We start from the raw sequence: 20,409 nt of genomic DNA, 5'->3' as shown, positions 1-20,409 counted from the left end.
AAAATTAGGAAAATCTCAAAATCACCTCGAACTGAAATTATGGTAAAATTGTGATACCATAGCGCTTCATTATGGTATATGGTATCAAGCGTATAATTATGGTAGCGATACCATAATTATGGTAGGTCTGGCAACACTGTATATATGTGTGTAATATCCCGACATCAACTCTGGAGATGGCGCTATAGATCGTCCGATTAAGTCCGCGAAATTTCAATCAGGTTTAAATAATTTAAATTATAAGACGTAATTTAGAGTCGAGAATTGAGGGAGAAAATACAATGAACAAGGGAAAACAATAAATTCTTAGTGAAAATAAGCTGTTGATGGGATTTTAGACCTGAGTGTTTGGGTCTGGGATTTGTTAGAATATTTTATGGGTTTCCAAATTCTTGTGGAGTAAACATTTTTTCTAGATGTTAAATTTGAGGGGTCGGATTTATTTGACAGGTTGAGTCCCTCACTCGACACGATCTCAAGTTCTGTTTATATCAGCAATTTTACGGGGTCATGTGCGCAACACGTGTGGTGCCCTTTGTTCATTGTATTCGGGTGAGTCCCTCCAGGACGAAAGTCAGCGACGCAAAAATACTCCCCTTTTCTCCTTTTCACTTCTCCGTTTTTCTTTTCCCTTTTCTCAGGGCCTAGTTTGCCTGCGCAACTTTTAGATTAGTGGGGGTTGTTAGACCCAACCCTTGGAAGCTTAAGTTTAGGAAAAGTCAGTCCCTGATCAAGCCTTCTGCTTGCTGTTTCTCTCTTCAATTTGATTAGTCACAAGGATTGAGTTTATTTTAGTTCATTTATCGATTTTGAATTTAATAAAAATAAAGTGTGTTCAGTGCTCCCTAAATCATCAGTGTCTACCTTATTTCATTTATCCTACCCCACATAAATAATCCTCAATTATTAAATTAAATCTGATGGAGTGCTCATCAGAGCTTTGGCGGTCAACGTTCCCACACTCAAAACTGGCGCTAAATTCCTGAATTGGCGCTAGAGTTCCCCCTAGTTACATAGCTGGAACGATTGGGACGTAACAATTGGTGACAGCGGTGGGATGACCACATTCATCAAGATTTAAAATTGGAACTTGAACAATTCAAGCGTTGAATTTACGTGACAGTCAACCTATTTCTATTGGGAAGCTGAATGAGATTGGAGTTGGAGAAACTCATGGTGATGAGTATTCATCGTGAATCAGAACGAGAGTCGGCTATCATCAACTCAATATCAATAGCCTCAGCAGAATTCCAGCGAACGCAGACGAAGGACCTTGGACCAACTGGAGCCGAAGGAGTTCACGGATGCTCACGGCGGAACGAGCAGCGCAGATTCATCAAGTACAATTCAGTGTAGTGTTGAGTGAAAGTTTATGGGCAATCAGTGAAATCTCAGGTGAAAGATTACTGTGAGAACATCAGCATTTGGATTAGTTTTAACGACAGAAACTGTAAGTCTAGTGATAAGTAACATGTCGAGGATGGTCATTTCAGGGTATTGCTCAGGTTTTCTGCGGTTTTACTGAGTAGCAAAGAGATACATCTGATTATAGGCCGCAGCCTTGACCATACCTTTTAGAGAGCACATTCGAAAAATTATTAATTCACGAAGAGAGAAACATTAGTTTATTACGATAATTATTGAATAAGTGATTAGATAAAATGGCACCTACTAAAGGTAGAAGAGCTAGACTAAGTGGGGAATCGGCACGGACGGCCGATAATTCATTAATTATAGACTCAGCCAGTCAAACAGCCGCGAGTAGTAGTTCGCCTATTACATCTGGACGGGTATCCGGAAACCAGGTAGACTCGAGCAACCGAGAATCACGCCAGACAATGTCCATCAAGGACATCTCCAGTTTAATACCGAGTTTCAATGGGCAGAGTATGCCGGTAAATAATTTTATCAATCTCTGTAAACACGCAGTCTCACTCGCTTCTCCCGAGCATCGGATGTATTTCACACAATTGATTAAATCAAGAATTACCGGAACGGCTAGCGAATATATAGGTCAGGATACTATGACCCTCGAAGACATCTTTGCCACTCTCAAACAGGCTTTCGCTCCATGTCAAACATTGTCACAATGGCAGGGATTACTCGCTAACGTTCATCAAAACCCGAATGAGAAAATAATTGATTATGTGGCGAGAATCAATGTTCTAGTTCAGGAAATAACTGAATCGATTCATGAGAAATATTCTCGTGACATGTCGGTTGCACTTTTGGCAGCTACACAGGAAGGGGCTCGTGACAGTTTTATTCGCGGATTGAGAGGTGAACTCAGTACATCTGTTTCAAGCAAAGAACCCCCTACCTTTGCGGCAGCGATCAAAATTGTGATTGAAAAACAGAAAGAGATCGAACAACGAAACGATCTTTTCAAAGATGAGTCAGTCAGTTCATCTAACAGGATGCAAAATTTTCAGAACCGTCACTTTAAGAATCACGCGCCGTACAATTCACACCAGCGATTCCATAGGTCTTCACATGCTAAAGTAAACGTAGCAGAAACTCATAAGGGAAAATCGGAGAATTTAATTCACACAAAAAACAGAACTTGTTTCTCTTGTGGTAAAATCGGTCACATGTCAAACGAATGTCGTAGCAAATGGAAGCCGGGATATTGCATTAATTGTAAAGCAACAGGACACTCAACGCTGAGATGTCGTTCCACTCAAAATAAATTTGATTCAGGTAGACAAAACATTCAATCGGGCAATAAGACTAGCGCTCAACAGGCATCGATTAATATTAACCGGGCTCATCTGCATGCATCCCCTTGTGTGGCTCTTACGAGCGATGACCTGGTAAATATGAAAAACTGACTCCTTGTAGATTCTGGGGCGGATATTAACCTGTTGAAGGAGAGTTCGTTGCGACCACACGTTCAAATTGATAAAAGTGTGAACTTTCTATTGACAGGCATAACCTCAGGATCTGATGAAACAATTGGCGAAGTTAGGATCATGATAAATTCCATTCCATGCGTCTTCCAGGTAGTTCGTGCAGATTTCCCAATAAAGTATGATGGCATTTTAGGCGCGCAATTTTTGAGAGACGAAAAAGCAACATTATGCTTTGCTGACAATTGTGTACGGGTCAATAATAGGAAGATAACAATTCCATTGTTACAAACGAGGGTAACAGTTCCAGCACGTTGTAAAAAGAAAGTGGGAATACAAATATTGAATCCCGAATTAAAACAAGGATATTTACCCAGATTGAATTTAGGACAGAATTTATACGGAGGAGAAGCATTCGTAACGAATAATGAGGGGATAGCTTGGATTTATGTTATTAATTGCAACGTGGGGGAACTAGAACTCCATATTCCTGCGCAGTATCTTGAGGAAATTGAAAATGTATCGGAGAAACCCATTAAAACGTGTCTGAATTTTGAATCCGAAACTCTGGAGGAACGAATGGCGAAACTCGCGGATAATCTCCATCTTGAAAATCTTAATTCAGAGGAAAAACAAAGTATACTCAGGATTTTCAGAAAATTCCCTTATCAAGTCCAGCTTCCGGGCGATCATTTACAAGGCACGAATGTCATGATGCACAAAATCCCCACTACAGATGACATCCCGATTTCTACAAAACAGTACAGATTTCCTCAAATTCACAAAGAGGAAATTCAAAAACAAATTAAAGAATTATTAGAGTCAAATATTATTGAACCCTCATCTTCTCCTTATAATTCTCCAATTTGGATTGTGCCAAAGAAAGCTGACTCAGCTGGCAACAAAAGGTGGCGAATGGTCATAGACTTTCGCAATTTAAATGAAAAAACTATTTCCGACGCTTACCCTCTCCCGAACATAATTGACATTTTGGACCAATTGGGAGGTGCAAAGTACTTCTCGGTCCTTGACCTTGCTTCTGGTTTCCACCAGATCCCTATGGACGAGACTGACAAAATCAAAACTGCTTTCTCTACCCCTAACGGACACTATCACTATACGAGAATGCCATTTGGTCTAAAAAATGCACCAGCAACTTTCCAACGGTTGATGGATCAAGTGCTTACTGGCCTCCAAGGTGTGGACTTATTTCTTTATTTAGATGATATCGTTGTTTATGCATCGTCCCTAGAGGACCATGAGAGAAAACTCGTTAAATTATTGGGGAGACTCCGAACAAGTAGATTGACGTTACAGGTTGATAAGTGCCGATTTTTACAAACTAGCGTTGCCTATCTGGGTCACATTGTGAGTGATAAGGGAGTCACTCCAGATCCCGGAAAAGTAAAATCGGTAAAGGAATTTCCCGTCCCAAAAACTGTAAAAAATATCAAAGAATTTCTAGGTCTCATCGGGTATTACAGGCGCTTTATCCCCAATTTGGCTCGAATCTCTCGCCCACTGACCCAGTTACTGAAGAAAAATGCAACTTTCGTTTGGAGCATCGAATGTCAAAACGCGTTTGAGCATTTACGAGGCCTTTTATGTAAAGCACCTATCCTTCAGTTCCCCGACTTCAAAAGAACTTTCATAGTTACAACAGATGCTTCGCATTATGCCCTCGGAGCCGTCCTCAGTCAGGGTGATATAGGATCGGACCTACCTGTTTCTTATGCCTCAAGGTTGTTAAGAGGAGCTGAGCTCAATTATTCGGTGATAGAGAAAGAATTATATGCCATAGTTTTCGCTGTGAAGCATTTTCGTGCCTATCTTTACGGGACCAAATTTCAATTAGTTACGGATCACAGACCTCTCGTATGGGCTCACAAGATCAAAGACCCGGCATCACGATTACTTCGTTGGGTGTTGTTACTTAGAGAATACCAATACGAAGTGATTTTTAAACCAGGACGATTGAATGCCAACGCGGATGCTCTTTCACGTAATCCGATAGAGTTATCAGAAGGACTAGAAAAATTATCTATAGCAAAAATCAAATTTACGAAGAGTTTAGTTGAAAATGAGTTACTTGACTTCCCAAGGATACACTCAAACGATAACACGAATAAACAATCAAAGCATGATATCGAAATTTATCTCACTGAACGAAGTGACCCAGTAAAAACGTCTTCGCAATTTCATTTCAACGAACGAAATGACTCAGTTAATAAATCGGGAGTGAATCCTCATCCGAGTGGTCCATTTAACTCAGTTGAATGTATCGACTCCCAGGGAGGATCCACTCCACCCAGTAATCGAAAGGGAAAAGCAGTAAGTCAAGATCAGCAGCCCCCCATGGTTCAGGGACCTGTTGACCGAGAGGATACATCCTTGGCCATGGAGAGCGCTGATTTACCCGAGTTTTCCCCTTTCCCTAGTACGTTGAACCATGGATTCTTGGTTTATTGTCCGGGCCCGGAAGCATGGAGCAAAGACGACATGCTTATTAACGAAACGAATCGAAAAAAGACGTGCACGCATGATCCAAACGAATTACGAACGATAATCGAAAAACAGCATGAAATACTAACACACGAGGTATCTATGGGAAGTAGGTCACACGTAATATCGAATAAGGAGGAAAATCCCAATGAAAGTGATCGTGTTTGCGAGGAATGTCCGATTTTGCATATGCGAAGTACCCATCATATTTTTCATTCGAATTCAGACGCAAAAACCCTTGTCCCAGACTTTCCTGATGAAGATGATTTCTCGAATGATCTCAGTGACTATGACGATCAGCTGAGCTCTTCAGACGAAGAAGTAATAAATACTCCCGACGCAGGAAAAGTCATTAAACATGGAAAACGAGTGAAACGCCGAATTCCATTGAACGTTTTTAGCGAAACCCGAGATGGAATCTTTATGAAAAAAGATAACATCGCAACGTTTGTTTCTGCAGATTTCAAGTCGAGAACCCCCGTTTTTCAAGAACTCTTAATTCGAAACCTCACTGATAAAGATCAATTTCCGAAAGACAAACCTGAGATTGGTGATGTTGTTGTTTTTAAACATGGAAATTTTCACATTTTCCTGGTTATAATTAAAGACTGGGTCGAAGATAAAGCTATTTTAGCTAATACTAGCCTTAGTATCGCGAAACTCAAGGAAACGATGGATTATTTTGACGTCAAAACTGTTAGAATCGCGAGAACCGGTGATGGACTTGATAAACTTCCGTGGGGTAACATTAAAATGTACCTAGAAAAAACATTTTCTCAAGGTTATCACGTTACAGTTTGTTTAAATCAAACAGAAATTCCGGAAGTTGATAAACGAGAGGGAATAATTAAAGAGATGCATGAGTCTGTGGTCGGTGGCCATAAAGGGGTTGTGAAAACCTATGATCGAATTAGACGAACATATTTTTGGGAGAAAATGAAGCCACAAATTCAGAATTATATAAAAAATTGTATCACGTGTCAGAAAAACAAATTAGTTCGAGTCAAAACCAGGCAACCTATGATTGTAACTGACACTCCCCAAACTGCATTTGAGAAAATTGCACTGGATATCGTAGGTCCCTTACCAATTACTGAAACAGGCAATAGATATATTTTAACCATTCAGGATAACTTAACAAAATATTCATTAGCAGTACCCCTGGCTGAAACAAAAGCCATCAATATCGCAAAAGCCTTCACGGAGAATTTCATTTGTATTTTCGGTTGTCCTGAGGCAATTTTAACAGATCAGGGTTCGAATTTTATTGGCGAAGTTATGAAACATCTGGCAAAATTATTTAAAATCCAACAATTGAAAACCACGGCCTTCCACCCACAGACTAACGGATCTCTTGAGAGAAGTCACTTAGTTTTGACTGAATATTTAAAGAATTTTATTGACAAAAATCGAGATTGGGACACATGGGTGAAGTATGCAATGTTTTCATACAACACTTCAGTCCACGAATCGACGGGTTTTACTCCTCACGAGTTGATTTTCGGAAAACTGGCGCGTATTCCATCCAATTTTGTAAAAGAAAGCAGTGTACCTATATATAGAGACTATTTGGGTGACTTAGTTGATAAGCTACGCGAGACACAAGCCCGAGCAGCTGATAATGTGGATATGGCGAAATTTAGATCTAAATTATACTATGACAGAGCTGTTAATCAGAAACATTTTGAACCTGGAGACTGGGTATTTTTGATTAACGATGCAAAAACCAGCAAGTTGGATGCCAATTATCTGGGTCCATATGAGATAATCAAAGTGTTGAACAAGGAAAATGCAGTGATTAAGTTGTCAGATAGTCGTAAGAAAACTGTACATATTAATAAGTTGAAACCAGCATTTTTAGCGAATAAGTCCTTTAAGAAATAGGATACCAAGAGTTTGAAAGACTATTAATACTATTACATAAGTAGACTATTAAATAAGTAGATAAATAAGACTATTATGTTCGACTACTACTGTTAAGACTTTAAAAATTAGACTCTTGTTGGATATGGAAAATTGAAATGGTATTTTGTATTTAAATATCAGTTTCAATTTTCGGAGCCGCGCAATAAAATAATTATTTTTGTTTAGCGTGAATCCTTACCTTTAAAGTGCTGGGCACATCTGTTTCATAGAAGGGATTGAGGATCAATACTCAAATAAACTCTCACAGAACTGTACGATATTGAATGTATTTTAGACCATATAATTATAAGTATAACAATAAGGATTATTTATGTGACTAAACAGTAACACATCAAGTTGAATTTGATCTTTCTACAAGATATTCGCTAAATATGAGTGAGAGAATAATGAATTATCCCAAATATTACCACAATAGCCTGATTAGGGTTACTCACTCTTTCAGCTGCTGACACACTCCAATCAGAACACTAGTTTTAGATTTATATAATTGTTCTTTTAATTTTCTTTCTTGCACTATTTTGTATTTGTTTGTTTTTTTTATATGAGTCCTCTCTCTCGATCTTGCACTGCAGCCGTAACGCGTAATTTTGCAACCCGTCAAACGGTACCGCACAAGATCATTCGGTTCAAAAACTAACCGCGGGAATAATCAATACGAAGATGTGCGTACTTGTGATTATTTTTCCCGATACTTGAAACAAAAGATAAACGCCGGGCAGAATTATGGACTGATTCCGGAATCAGGTATCTCAAGTTTCAAGGAATTCGCCCCTTGGTGTGATCGTTCGCGATGCTAGGACAAGACTGTTTTTTTTAATTTTGACAGGGGTCGGAAATGCGTTTGCGGTCAATGCCCGTGTGCGGATGGTTCGATGTTGACGTCGCACTATTTGGGCTTTGCTCATCGCATTCTGTGGATGAGGCCAATGTCCGAAGTTGGGAAATCGAAGCATTTTGCTTGCTCGACTTCGCCAGACATTGTTTAAATATTTAATTTTTAAGAAATAAAATATTATCAGACACAACACCCCCCCCCCTGAGAGGTGACTCCGCTGTGTGGAGGGATCTCTCAAGGAAAATTGGCCCTCATCCGTTGATTGCGATTTGGTTTCCAGAACTTGTAAGTGTTTAAATAGTCGTCAAGAGTTTCATTCTGTTTAAAAAGGTAAGTTCGAATTATCATATTATGTAGCTCAGTGGGTTAGTGTCTGTGCTGACTGATTGCATTTTTGTAATCCGATCCGGGATCGGGTTACATTCTTACGGATTAGACGTGTGTTCTCACGTTTTGTAATTGTTTGAAGCAGTTGCCTGGATGCCTTCGTTCTGATCGGTCGGACACAGTGAATTTGTCTAATAAGAGTGATGCGCACGGGTTAACTTTGGATTATTGTCTTGTGATCAAAAGTTTGTGTTAGTGATTTTAAGTTTCTGAACCACACGCCTTTTCCGGTGTCAAATAAGTTAGCGGATTCTTCTAGGATGTGTGGCTCTTTACATTACATTGCGTTTTCTCCTTTGATAATTTAATAATAGGTGATGGGTTTAGTAATTTAATATGATAGACTTAATAATCTAATATTATAGGCTGGTGTCGTGGTGACGCGCTTATTGTTGCGTGGCTGGGTGACGGATGCGCGACAACCTGTTTGAGGGCGATCGCAAATCGTCGTTGGTCCGGATCTTCAGTTGATGTGCTGCTCCGTAGTTCTGGTGCTGATAGGACTCTTAGGATTTTTTTGGTCTTGTTCTACTGGTATGACTGTTGGGGTAACCGAGGTGAGTTGTTCCAATTTAATTCCGTCTTCGATTTTTGATGTTGACTTCCTCTTGGTAGATCTATGGCACCTGCAACCAATGCATCGTAGCATCCATCGGATCACGCTGATTGCCGCTGATTTGCTGCACAGCATGTATGCGGAGCCCAGCAACGAGAGGAGTCCTATTCCGCCGATGGATCCGAACGTAATTATTCGATGGTGATAGGATTCCTGTTTTTGTTGTCCTATCTGTTCGAGTTCTCTCTGTGCTTCATCCAGACTCATTTCGATTTTCTTTCCTTTGGTGAGTTCGGGCATTGCAAGTAGCCGAATAGTTTCTGTCACATCCTGGTTAGAAGTTCCGTCCGAAGCGTTCGTCATCAATTCTTGTAGGTTAAGGTTCACTGTTGGTAGGTGAACTTCTGTTTCATCCGCACCTAGTATACCTGTATGTGTTACTCTGTCTGTGGGGGTCAGTGCATAGCAGTTGGGCTTTAGAGCAATGATGCCAGTGCCTTTTACCTGGAACGAGGTTATGAATTTTCCATGGCAATACAGCCTGCCTGTCTCTTCTCCCGTGGTCGAAAACAGCCATTGATCGGATTTGGCTAGATTGGTCCATTCGGTGCCGGCTGATGGGGAAATCCTAATGTCGCACAGTTTGAAAGTTTGTTGCTCTGGTTTCAATAGCAACATAGCCTCGCACGTTGGCTTCATGGTTGAGCTAGAGATAGCAAACTTCGGCCTGCAGATCAATTGATCTCCCAGTGAGGCACACTGTTCTAGTTGGGTTTTTACCAATTGTGCGTAATAATATCGGTCTTCGGTGATGGCTAGAAAGGACTTTCTTGGTTTTATCCATGCGGTCATCATCCCATTGGTGGTTTTCTGTGCTTTTGCACAGGGGTGAAGCTCGTAGAGTTGAAATGCCTGTCGGCTTAATAATGGTAAAGTAATTATAATTAATACTTTTCCTTTAGTGTGGCCTGTGTGGATCGTGCTGATTTTTGATAGCGCAGGGTAATCCGTCTTCCCTTTTGGGATCGGGAATTCTAGCTCTGGATGGTGTTTCCGGATTTCTTCCGTTGCTTGGTTTAGTTGTTCTGGAGTGAGGAAGGTTTGTGTGATTCTCCCATGTTTTGCAGCGTCGATGGCTTCGATGATTTTTTCGGTAGAGTCTCGGAGGATCTCTGCAGAGTGAATCAGCTCGTTGCCTGCATGCTGGAACTTCATTGACATTTCAATTAAAGCAATGGAGTTTGCTTGACGGTTGAGCCCTTGTTGTAGATGTTCAGTGGCATTGCTTAGAATCTTGATGTTTCTCCGGGACGTCTCCATGTGAGCCATCATCTTGTCAATTTCCGACCTGATTAAGTGCGTTGCATTGTTTACCAGGTGTGTGATTTGGTTTTGGCCACTGTAGAGCTTGTCAATTTCCTTGTTGATATGTTCGAAATCGTTGTAATCCATGGTACCGAACAGCGATCGTGATATTGATCCGATGAATCCGAGGAATGGAGCTCTTTTCACGGTTCTGCTCTCTTCCTCTTCCCTTGCCGCATCTAGTATCTCGGTCAGGTGTTGGTTCATTGTTCTTCCTTCCTGCTGTAGTGTTTGATAGTGATCGTGCTTCAAAAATTGTTCACAATCTCTAAGGGTAAATGAAATGAGACATTGGTCCCAGACAGCGGTATATTGGGGTTTAATGCCATTGCTGAGTTTTCCGCGTAATGAGGTATAGTCAACGATGGTGATAATCTGCCATTCCTTCTCGATCAGTTTCATTCGACCGATGTCCTCGTAGAAAAGTCCTGGATGATCATGGATGTATTTGACATTGAATTGATCTTCAACTTCTAGATGACTACCCAGAGTCAGTGATAGCAAGGATAACCACAATCCCCAGATTATTGTCTTTGACCACATTTCTTCTTTTGCTTGTTGATAAAGCAACCTCACGTTCCTTGCACTTGTTCGTGTTTGTTTTTTTTTTTTTTTTTTCCACTGCCCCCCTTGTCTTTTTCTCTATCACAAAGAGAACAAATACAGTCAATATAGTGAGCACCGTTAATCAGGGGCTAATCTGGCTTTATTGGGGTGTCTCATAATTATCTCACCATTTTCATCTTCTAGATACAGCGTGCCATTTTCGGAAATGCCTACTATTTCATATGAGAGTTTGTTGTAACTATCAAACTTTCCTTTATGAGGTTCTTTGATTATATCCACAAATTGCCCTACCTTAAAAACTACGGGTCGTGCATGTTGGTCGTAATAATCTTTAGACTTAAGCTTGGCGTTAAGCAGATTATCCGCCGCAATTAACCGAATTTTGTCCAAGTTAGTTACCAGTTCCGCGATGTACTCATCATATGTCTCGAGTTCTTTTTCATCCGGAAATTCGCTAGGCATTCGTGCTTTCGAACCAAAGATCAGTTCATATGGGGTGAAGCCTGTTGCCATGTGCTTGCTGGTGTTATAGTTAAACATGGCAAATGGTAGATAGAGGTCCCAGTCCTCCTTCTTTTCCATCAATGTACGCAAATAATCTGCCAGGGCTTGGTGGCTACGCTCGAGGGAGCCATTCGTTTGAGGTCTGTACCCCGACGTCGTTATTTGTTTGACCTTAAAAATCTCGGAAACTTGCCTAAATAATTTGCTAAGGAAACTCGTCCCCCTGTCCGACAATAAGATTTTCGGTGAACCGTGAACTGCATATAGTGTCGTCGCTAGAGCCCAGGCTATAGTTTTTGTTCTCAAATCGGGTATTGCGGCTGCTAAACAATATTTAGTTAGGTTGTCCTGAATAGTTAGAATATGCAGATTCCCTCGGTCGGTTGGGGTGAGCGCACCCACTGTGTCTATTGCAACTCGCTCGAATGGGACCAATGGAGTTGATGTTATGACCATCGGTTGAATAGTTTTAAACCGATTGAGTTTCATTTCCCGGCAAATCCTACACCTCCTAACGTATTCAGTGACATCCTGCGTTATCCCAGGCCAATAGAAACGCTCTTTGATTCGGCAACAGGTTTTAACTATGCCTTTGTGGCCTCCCATTAAACTATCATGCGCCTCCTTTATTATGCCCATTCTAGATTTTTCGTCGGGAATTTGAACTCTACCTTCGCACATGGTTATACTGACTGAATCTCCATCGAATACTTCTTCAAATAGTGCACTTAAACTTACAGCATCTAATCCGTCTCCCGTTCTTGATAGTCGGAAGGTATTTTGCTTATAGTGTATCAAAGCTTCACGTAGATGTTCCAAGCCTAACATGATATCGCTTACTCGCGCTTTTTGAAAATGGAATTGCTTTACAATTACTGTGAACGTCCGGTATTTTCCGATTGGAGTCACGAACACGTCTCCAATTTCTGGTTGATGCTTTTTCAAGTTATCTATATCGATTAATTTCGTCGTCAGGAGCAATTTTGCAATGGGGGTTGTAACTTTCAAATCCGCTGAGAGGAAGTGCACTATGTTTCCGCGCTTAAAGATAACGGCATCTCTTGAATGCTCAAAAGGTTGGCGTTTGTCATCGAGCACGTCGTTCAACGATAATGATTGCGGGATTTCGACTCCATTGATATTTCCATTGCTTGAACGAGGGATTTTAAATCCTGGAAGAGGAATAAATGATGAAGGTTCGGTACTATTCATCGATGGGGTATCTTTGCAAAGAGTTATATTATTTTCCGGCTCAACTGGTATCGGAAATTCTAGGATCTTGCTATTTGACGGAAAACCATCAAGACGATGTTGACTGGTTGGGTGAGGGGTGGATTTCGCTATTGGTTCGAGTTGATTGGGAGATATGGGAGCGAAGGAAACCCTTTTCTTTGCGGTTGGTCTTTTTGGTGGTTTGTCATCGCTGTGAGATAAGGGAATTTCGAGTTGATCAGTAGGATGTTGTATAGGGAACTTATTGCATGTGCTCTCTCTTTGTTTTTCACGTTCATGAAGAAACTCTCTGAATAATTGTTCAGCTCGTTCATCACTGAATTCATCGTTCCACTCTTCGATCGGATTGCTCGCTGCAGCTGAGTCTTGGGAGTGAGACTGGTTAATTTCTTCAAATTTTCCGAATGATTGGTGAAGACTCTCTATGAAATTCGGGGAAAAACAGTTTCTGTTGCCTCGTTCCTCTTCCTGTAAGCCAGCCTCTTCTTGAGGTCCAGCTGTTTCGGAATAATCTCCTAGTGGTGGGTCGTCATCCTGATCGTTGTCAGAGTCATCAGAATCCTTTCTCGGATTTGATTCTAAGGGGATTATTGCAGGGTTCTCCGGTGGCTCCTCTGACTGCTCGAAGACATCATCTTCGATCTCTTCGGGTTGTTCTGAGCTTCCCGCTTCACTGATGACAGGTATTCTAAGGATATTTACTGATTCTGGTCTTTTCTTTTCTTTAGCCTTCTCGCTGGCTGCTTCTTGAGTTGATGGTGTCGGTAATGTTCTTCTTTCAACCGGAGTTGATGCATTTCGTGATCTTGTTACCATACCCGTTATTGACTGACTTGATCTGGCTGCTTCTACATTCTTAGTGGGGTTTTTATTCTTTGACCCAAGCGGACGTCCTCTCTTTTTGGGAGGCTCTGTTTGATGTTTCGATACTCCTGGCTGCATCGGTGGCGTTACCTTTTTAAACATCGATGTTGGATAATTCTCCGAGAATTTTGTTTCGTCATCGTTTTCCGGTGGGTCTACAGGGAATGAAGCCAAGACCTTAGCGATCTGCTTCGTTTTTGCTGTACGATGGTGAGGAAAAAAAGCCGGATATTTTGGTTTTGAATAGTGCCTTGCGTGTGGTTTGATCTTGAGTATCCTGTAACCACACCACTGCGGCAGATTCTGCATACAGGTGAAACTGTTGTCCGTAAAGGAGTGGCCTGAATTTGTTCAAGGCGTAGACTACTGCCAGGCACTCTCTTTCATCTTTGGTGTATCTTGTTTCCGTGTCGTTTAGTTGCCTGGAAACATAGGCAATCGGACCTTCAATTCCTTCGTCATCCACCTGTATTAGGATTGCTCCTATGCCTCCACTAGTAGAATTAATTGTGACGAGGAACGGACGACTATTGTCCGGGTGTCTGAGGAAAGGTGCTTGTGAGAGGAACCACTGCAGTTCTTCAAAGGCGAGTTGTTCCTTTTTGCCCCATTTCCATTCTGTCTTTTGTTTTACTAAGTTGAATAGAGGCTTTGCTCTCGGCGCATACCATTCTTTGAATTGATGGAAGTAATTACACATGCCCAAGAAGCTTCGCAGGTCCTGTTTCGATTTTGGCGGAGTGATGTGAGTAATGGATCGAACTTTGGCAGGGTCTGGTCTCATTCCGTCCTTGTCGATGACATAGCCTAGGAAGACAACCTCGTCTCTCAACAGATGGCATTTTTCTACTTGCAGAGTGGCTCCATACTCCGACACTCGTTGGAACACTTTACTCAGCAATTCACGATGTGTTTCAAGGTCCGAAGTATGTACTATGATGTCATCCAGATAGACTTGGACCCCATTTCCTATTAAGTCCCCTAGCATCTCGTTCATGCAACGTTGGAATATAGGACCAGCATTCTTTAACCCGAATGGCATGTGAGTGTACTCGTAGTGACCATCGTGAGTTGAAAATGCAGTCTTTTCTTGATCCTTTTGCAGCATCGGTATTTGATGAAATCCGCTGGCGAGGTCCAAGGTCGAGAACAAACAAGAACCTCCGAATCTGGACATTATTGAACGAATGTGGGGCAAAGGGAATTTATCAGCTATTGTTTTCTTGTTCAGGTGACGGTAATCCACGACCATCCTCCATTGCTTGTTTCCTCTCGCATCGGGTTTCTTTGGAACCATCCATAAAGGCGAATTGTAGGGTGAGACGGATGGTTTGATTTTGCCCGAGTCCAGGAGCTTATTTACTTGCTTTGTGACCTCTTCTTGTAGGTTCCCTGGGAATCGGTACTGTTTGACATGCACTGGTCGTTCATCGGCTGTCCGGATGGGACAGGTCATGCCCTTCATTTCGCCGCTTGACTCACCAGGCAATGAAAATGCTTGGGGAAATTCGCAAACGAGATCCTCTATTACTGATTTCCTATCATCCATGGTCACTGCTTCAGTGAAGATCTGAATAATTTTTCCTACTCTGGTGCTGGCTGAATATTGGGCGACGTTTAGAGGAATTTCGAAGTCGGGTTCACCGAAAATGGACTCAGGGAACCCCAGATCTGAATTGTCAAGCTCGAAAGCAGTCATCATTACTGCCAGTGGTTCTACGGCCTTGGGTGCCAACGTAATGTCCATGCTGACGTCATTTTCATTAGCTATTGTTACCCAGAAAACACCCTGCGGGTCTACCTCTACTTCAGACGGTAGGATGATCAATCGTGGCTCGACTGTCGTTTTGGGAAAGTAGCCCTTACAGTCGCTACAATTTTTGGCGAGCACGGGAATCTTCATTTCGCACCGAGGAGGGATACATATTGGACCTTCAGGTCTCAGATCTTGATAGAATATTATTGGGTTGGTGAGAGAGTTCTTAAGGAGTAGGGAGTTCAATAGGAATGAGATTTCTGCCTGTTGGTTGCGCAAGAATTGATTACCCACGATTCCTGTATATTCGGTTTCGCGTAATGACTCAACAACGTTGAATTCTGCTGACGCTCCTTGAATCTCGAGTGTAATGACACCTAGGATGGGTTGCACCCCCCCTCCGACTCCAAAAGTATATCTCGGTGGACAGTTTCTAATAATTGTATTTTGGTCAAGACCGTTCTTCGATATTAAATTTAAGCATGCCCCAGTGTCTAGTAGGAATACCTGTTGACCTTTTTTTAATTTTGGAGATTTAATCGCTATTCTGGGGCTTTTACCAATTGCGCAAATTGGAAACTCATTTAATGCAGGAGGTTCGCAAAATTCAAGGTGGAATAATTTTTCTTTCAATAGCAACGATGATGTGTAATACGAAATTGTTGCAGACTGCTGAGTTAAAAATTTTAAACCAAGAATGCCGTTATAACCACCCGGAGGCTTCGGAGTGACGTAAAATTTAAACTTTATATCCCGGATTGTCAGCTCTATACATCCGTATGTAGAGAGAATCTTATCGCCAATTCCCACTATATGGATTTTATCGGTCTGGTCAACCCTCGTGTCGGGGTCTAACTGTGCGATCCAAATTAAATTTACCTCCCCCCCGGTATCAACCAAAACTTGGGTTTGTCGTGACTTAAAGTCTGGGTGTTTAATCGTTATCACCGGACATGCCTTTGAGGGAGGTTCTCCCCGTTCGGCCATTTCGCTTATTTTGCTATTGAGGAACTTCGTTTCGACATCTAACTCTGTTGGAGCTCGCAAACTCGAGTTCCCGACGATTTTCTTTTGCTCGCCCCCGACGGTTGAGAGCGAGCACCTTCCCAGTTTAAAGGCTCGGATCGAGTGTCGCGGGAAGAGGATCTATCTAGCGGTCTTCTTTCTTGTAGGCGTACTCTGGGACGACCACGTTCTCGCGAGTTCTCACGCTGAATGTTGTCTCCGTTGGATTGACGGTGTAAATCTCCTACCTGCGATTGCCTTCTCCCATTCCCATACCTACAGTGTTCGCAGTTGCAATTGTGCTCTGACTTTTCACCAGATTTTCCAGCGAGCACCCTTTTTACTGCGGCCAGGATTGGAAATGCGAGATCCTTTTCAAACCCCGAAAATTCACAATCGTCTTGTACAGGTCTGTCAAGTTGGTAGTCCCTGCGTCTTGACTGTGACCAGTCTCGATCGCGTCGCCTGTCGTAATTGTCGCGACTCCTGTCTCGTCGATAGCTACCATTCTCATACCGTGAACGACTTCTATCAAAAACATCATTACGTCTATTTCCTGTACGATCCCCAATTCGGTCTTGTCTATACTCATCCCTATCTCTATAATCTGATCGATTATTTTCTAGCCTCATACCATGTATACCCGATACCAAACGATCGTCATCCACTAAGGGCTTGATAGCATCGAACGCTTCTCTTAATGTCCTACAATTTTTTGATCTTATTTCGGCACGATAATCTGGAGGAATTTCGCGTTCAAATTTTTGCAACGCGAGATGCTCAATCACCTTAACTAGCGTCTCGTGTTCATCAGGAAAAGAATCTTTCAGTGAAGCTCTGGCATTTTTCAAAACACGCTGCAACCGCAAGTTAAAATCATCAGCTTCCTCATTTCGCCTCAGCCTCATATTGGAGATTTCGTTTTCGTAATAGGCTTGACTGAAACGTTTTCTATATTTATTCCCTAAAATTTTCAGAATATCTGACGCCGACTCGATCCTTACACCGCTTAAATGGTCACGCGCTGGATACTTGATTTTTTCAATGATGGCATAAATGAGGTCTGGATTTCTATCATCCACTCGCTTTTGGCACATTTTAATCGCCGTTTCTAAGTCTGTGAAATCCGTCTCGGACCCATCTCTGCCATCGAACTTCGGAATATTATTGAACAGATCCCTGATTCGAAAATATTCAACGAATTCCGGACCGATTGTCATATTCTGAGTGTTATCTACATCTTCAGTATTGTTCGCCATTTTGAGGATATAATCAATGTATCGCTATTTTGTTTCAGATGAAAAACAAATATTTTGTCCAATCTGACTTTAAGCCTCAATTCTTTCTAATTGACAGGTTAAGGATCCCACTTCTGACACCAATTTTACTATTGGATATGGAAAATTGAAATGGTATTTTGTATTTAAATATCAGTTTCAATTTTCGGAGCCGCGCAATAAAATAATTATTTTTGTTCAGCGTGAATCCTTACCTTTAAAGTGCTGGGCACATCTGTTTCATAGAAGGGATTGAGGATCAATACTCAAATAAACTCTCACAGAACTGTACGATATTGAATGTATTTTAGACCATATAATTATAAGTATAACAATAAGGATTATTTATGTGACTAAACAGTAACACATCAAGTTGAATTTGATCTTTCTACAAGATATTCGCTAAATATGAGTGAGAGAATAATGAATTATCCCAAATATTACCACAATAGCCTGATTAGGGTTACTCACTCTTTCAGCTGCTGACACACTCCAATCAGAACACTAGTTTTAGATTTATATAATTGTTCTTTTAATTTTCTTTCTTGCACTATTTTGTATTTGTTTGTTTTTTTTATATGAGTCCTCTCTCTCGATCTTGCACTGCAGCCGTAACGCGTAATTTTGCAACCCGTCAAACGGTACCGCACAAGATCATTCGGTTCAAAAACTAACCGCGGGAATAATCAATACGAAGATGTGCGTACTTGTGATTATTTTTCCCGATACTTGAAACAAAAGATAAACGCCGGGCAGAATTATGGACTGATTCCGGAATCAGGTATCTCAAGTTTCAAGGAATTCGCCCCTTGGTGTGATCGTTCGCGATGCTAGGACAAGACTGTTTTTTTAAATTTTGACAGGGGTCGGAAATGCGTTTGCGGTCAATGCCCGTGTGCGGATGGTTCGATGTTGACGTCGCACTATTTGGGCTTTGCTCATCGCATTCTGTGGATGAGGCCAATGTCCGAAGTTGGGAAATCGAAGCATTTTGCTTGCTCGACTTCGCCAGACATTGTTTAAATATTTAATTTTTAAGAAATAAAATATTATCAGACACAACACTCTTGTTGAGTCTAATTTTTATTATATACGGGGAGGTGTAATATCCCGACATCAACTCTGGAGATGGCGCTATAGATCGTCCGATTAAGTCCGCGAAATTTCAATCAGGTTTAAATAATTTAAATTATAAGACGTAATTTAGAGTCGAGAATTGAGGGAGAAAATACAATGAACAAGGGAAAACAATAAATTCTTAGTGAAAATAAGCTGTTGATGGGATTTTAGACCTGAGTGTTTGGGTCTGGGATTTGTTAGAATATTTTATGGGTTTCCAAATTCTTGTGGAGTAAACATTTTTTCTAGATGTTAAATTTGAGGGGTCGGATTTATTTGACAGGTTGAGTCCCTCACTCGACACGATCTCAAGTTCTGTTTATATCAGCAATTTTACGGGGTCATGTGCGCAACACGTGTGGTGCCCTTTGTTCATTGTATTCGGGTGAGTCCCTCCAGGACGAAAGTCAGCGACGCAAAAATACTCCCCTTTTCTCCTTTTCACTTCTCCGTTTTTCTGTTCCCTTTTCTGAGGGCCTAGTTTGCCTGCGCAACTTTTAGATTAGTGGGGGTTGTTAGACCCAACCCTTGGAAGCTTAAGTTTAGGATAAGTTAGTTCGTCATCAAGCCTTCTGCTTGCTGTTTCTCTCTTCAATTTGTTTAGTCACAAGGATTGAGTTCATTTTTAGTTCTTTATCAATTTTGAATTTAATAAAATAAAGTGTGTTCAGTGCTCCCTAAATCATCAGTGTCTGCCTTATTTTCATTGATCCTACCCCACATAAATAATCCTCCATTATTAAATTAAATCTGATGGAGTGCTCATCAGAGCTTTGGCGGTCAACGTTCCCACACTCAAAACTGGCGCTGAATTCCTGAATTGGCGCTAGAGTTCCCCCTAGTTACATAGTTGGAACGATTGGGACGTAACACGGATTGATTTGGGGAAAAATAGGCGGCAGGTAAGTCGTCCGTGGGGTGCTGAACCACCCTGCTGTACAAGTGCGGGAAGGTTTGAATTGAATAAATGATCACGTTTGAAAACAGACACATTTAAATTTATTTAACTTTGAACTTGGGAACGTTCTCCAAGAAAAATCTTTAGTCACTGCTTATTCCAATATGAAATTATCTCTACTCGCTTTCTTACAAGTCTTAGAACAATCTTAGCCTAGCTTATTCTATAACCTATCATAGAGAGAAAAGCTGAGGGGCCAATCAGCCACAGCGTTTTAGTTAGGGGGTTGGGCTGTTCATCTCCACTTAGAGATTTTCAAAACAAACCCCCTCTTTGGGCCAGGGACAAAGAGGTTTGCACATGTGTGCAAAAACTGAGAGAGAAAGAGAGAGAGAGAGACCAGCTTTTATGATTCTACCGAGGGCCTTTTCCCGGAAGGCCTTTTACGACTTGTCGAGTTTGAAGGGTTTCCATTGACCATTAAGCTTCACGAACGTATATAAAAAAATGGGAAAGTTGTTCCCCAAAGATTTTACAGTGTAGGGTTACTATTAGTCATGCTATTCTGAAATTTCTCTTAAATTATTGCCTTTTCCCCGTTTTGCTGGAAATTCCTCTTTCTATTTTTCTCTCCTGTCACACATGTCTAATATTTTATTTATTATCATTTTATTTGAGTATTCGTCTTAACTATTGACATTCAATTGTTTATTATTCAACTAATGTTCAATTTAAGCCTTACGTGCTTAAATCGAGAAAAAGAATG

This window comes from Diachasmimorpha longicaudata, chromosome 12 (genome assembly GCF_034640455.1).
Source record: "Diachasmimorpha longicaudata isolate KC_UGA_2023 chromosome 12, iyDiaLong2, whole genome shotgun sequence".
Taxonomy (NCBI): Eukaryota; Metazoa; Arthropoda; class Insecta; order Hymenoptera; family Braconidae; genus Diachasmimorpha; species Diachasmimorpha longicaudata.
This window is presented reverse-complemented; position numbering follows the sequence as displayed.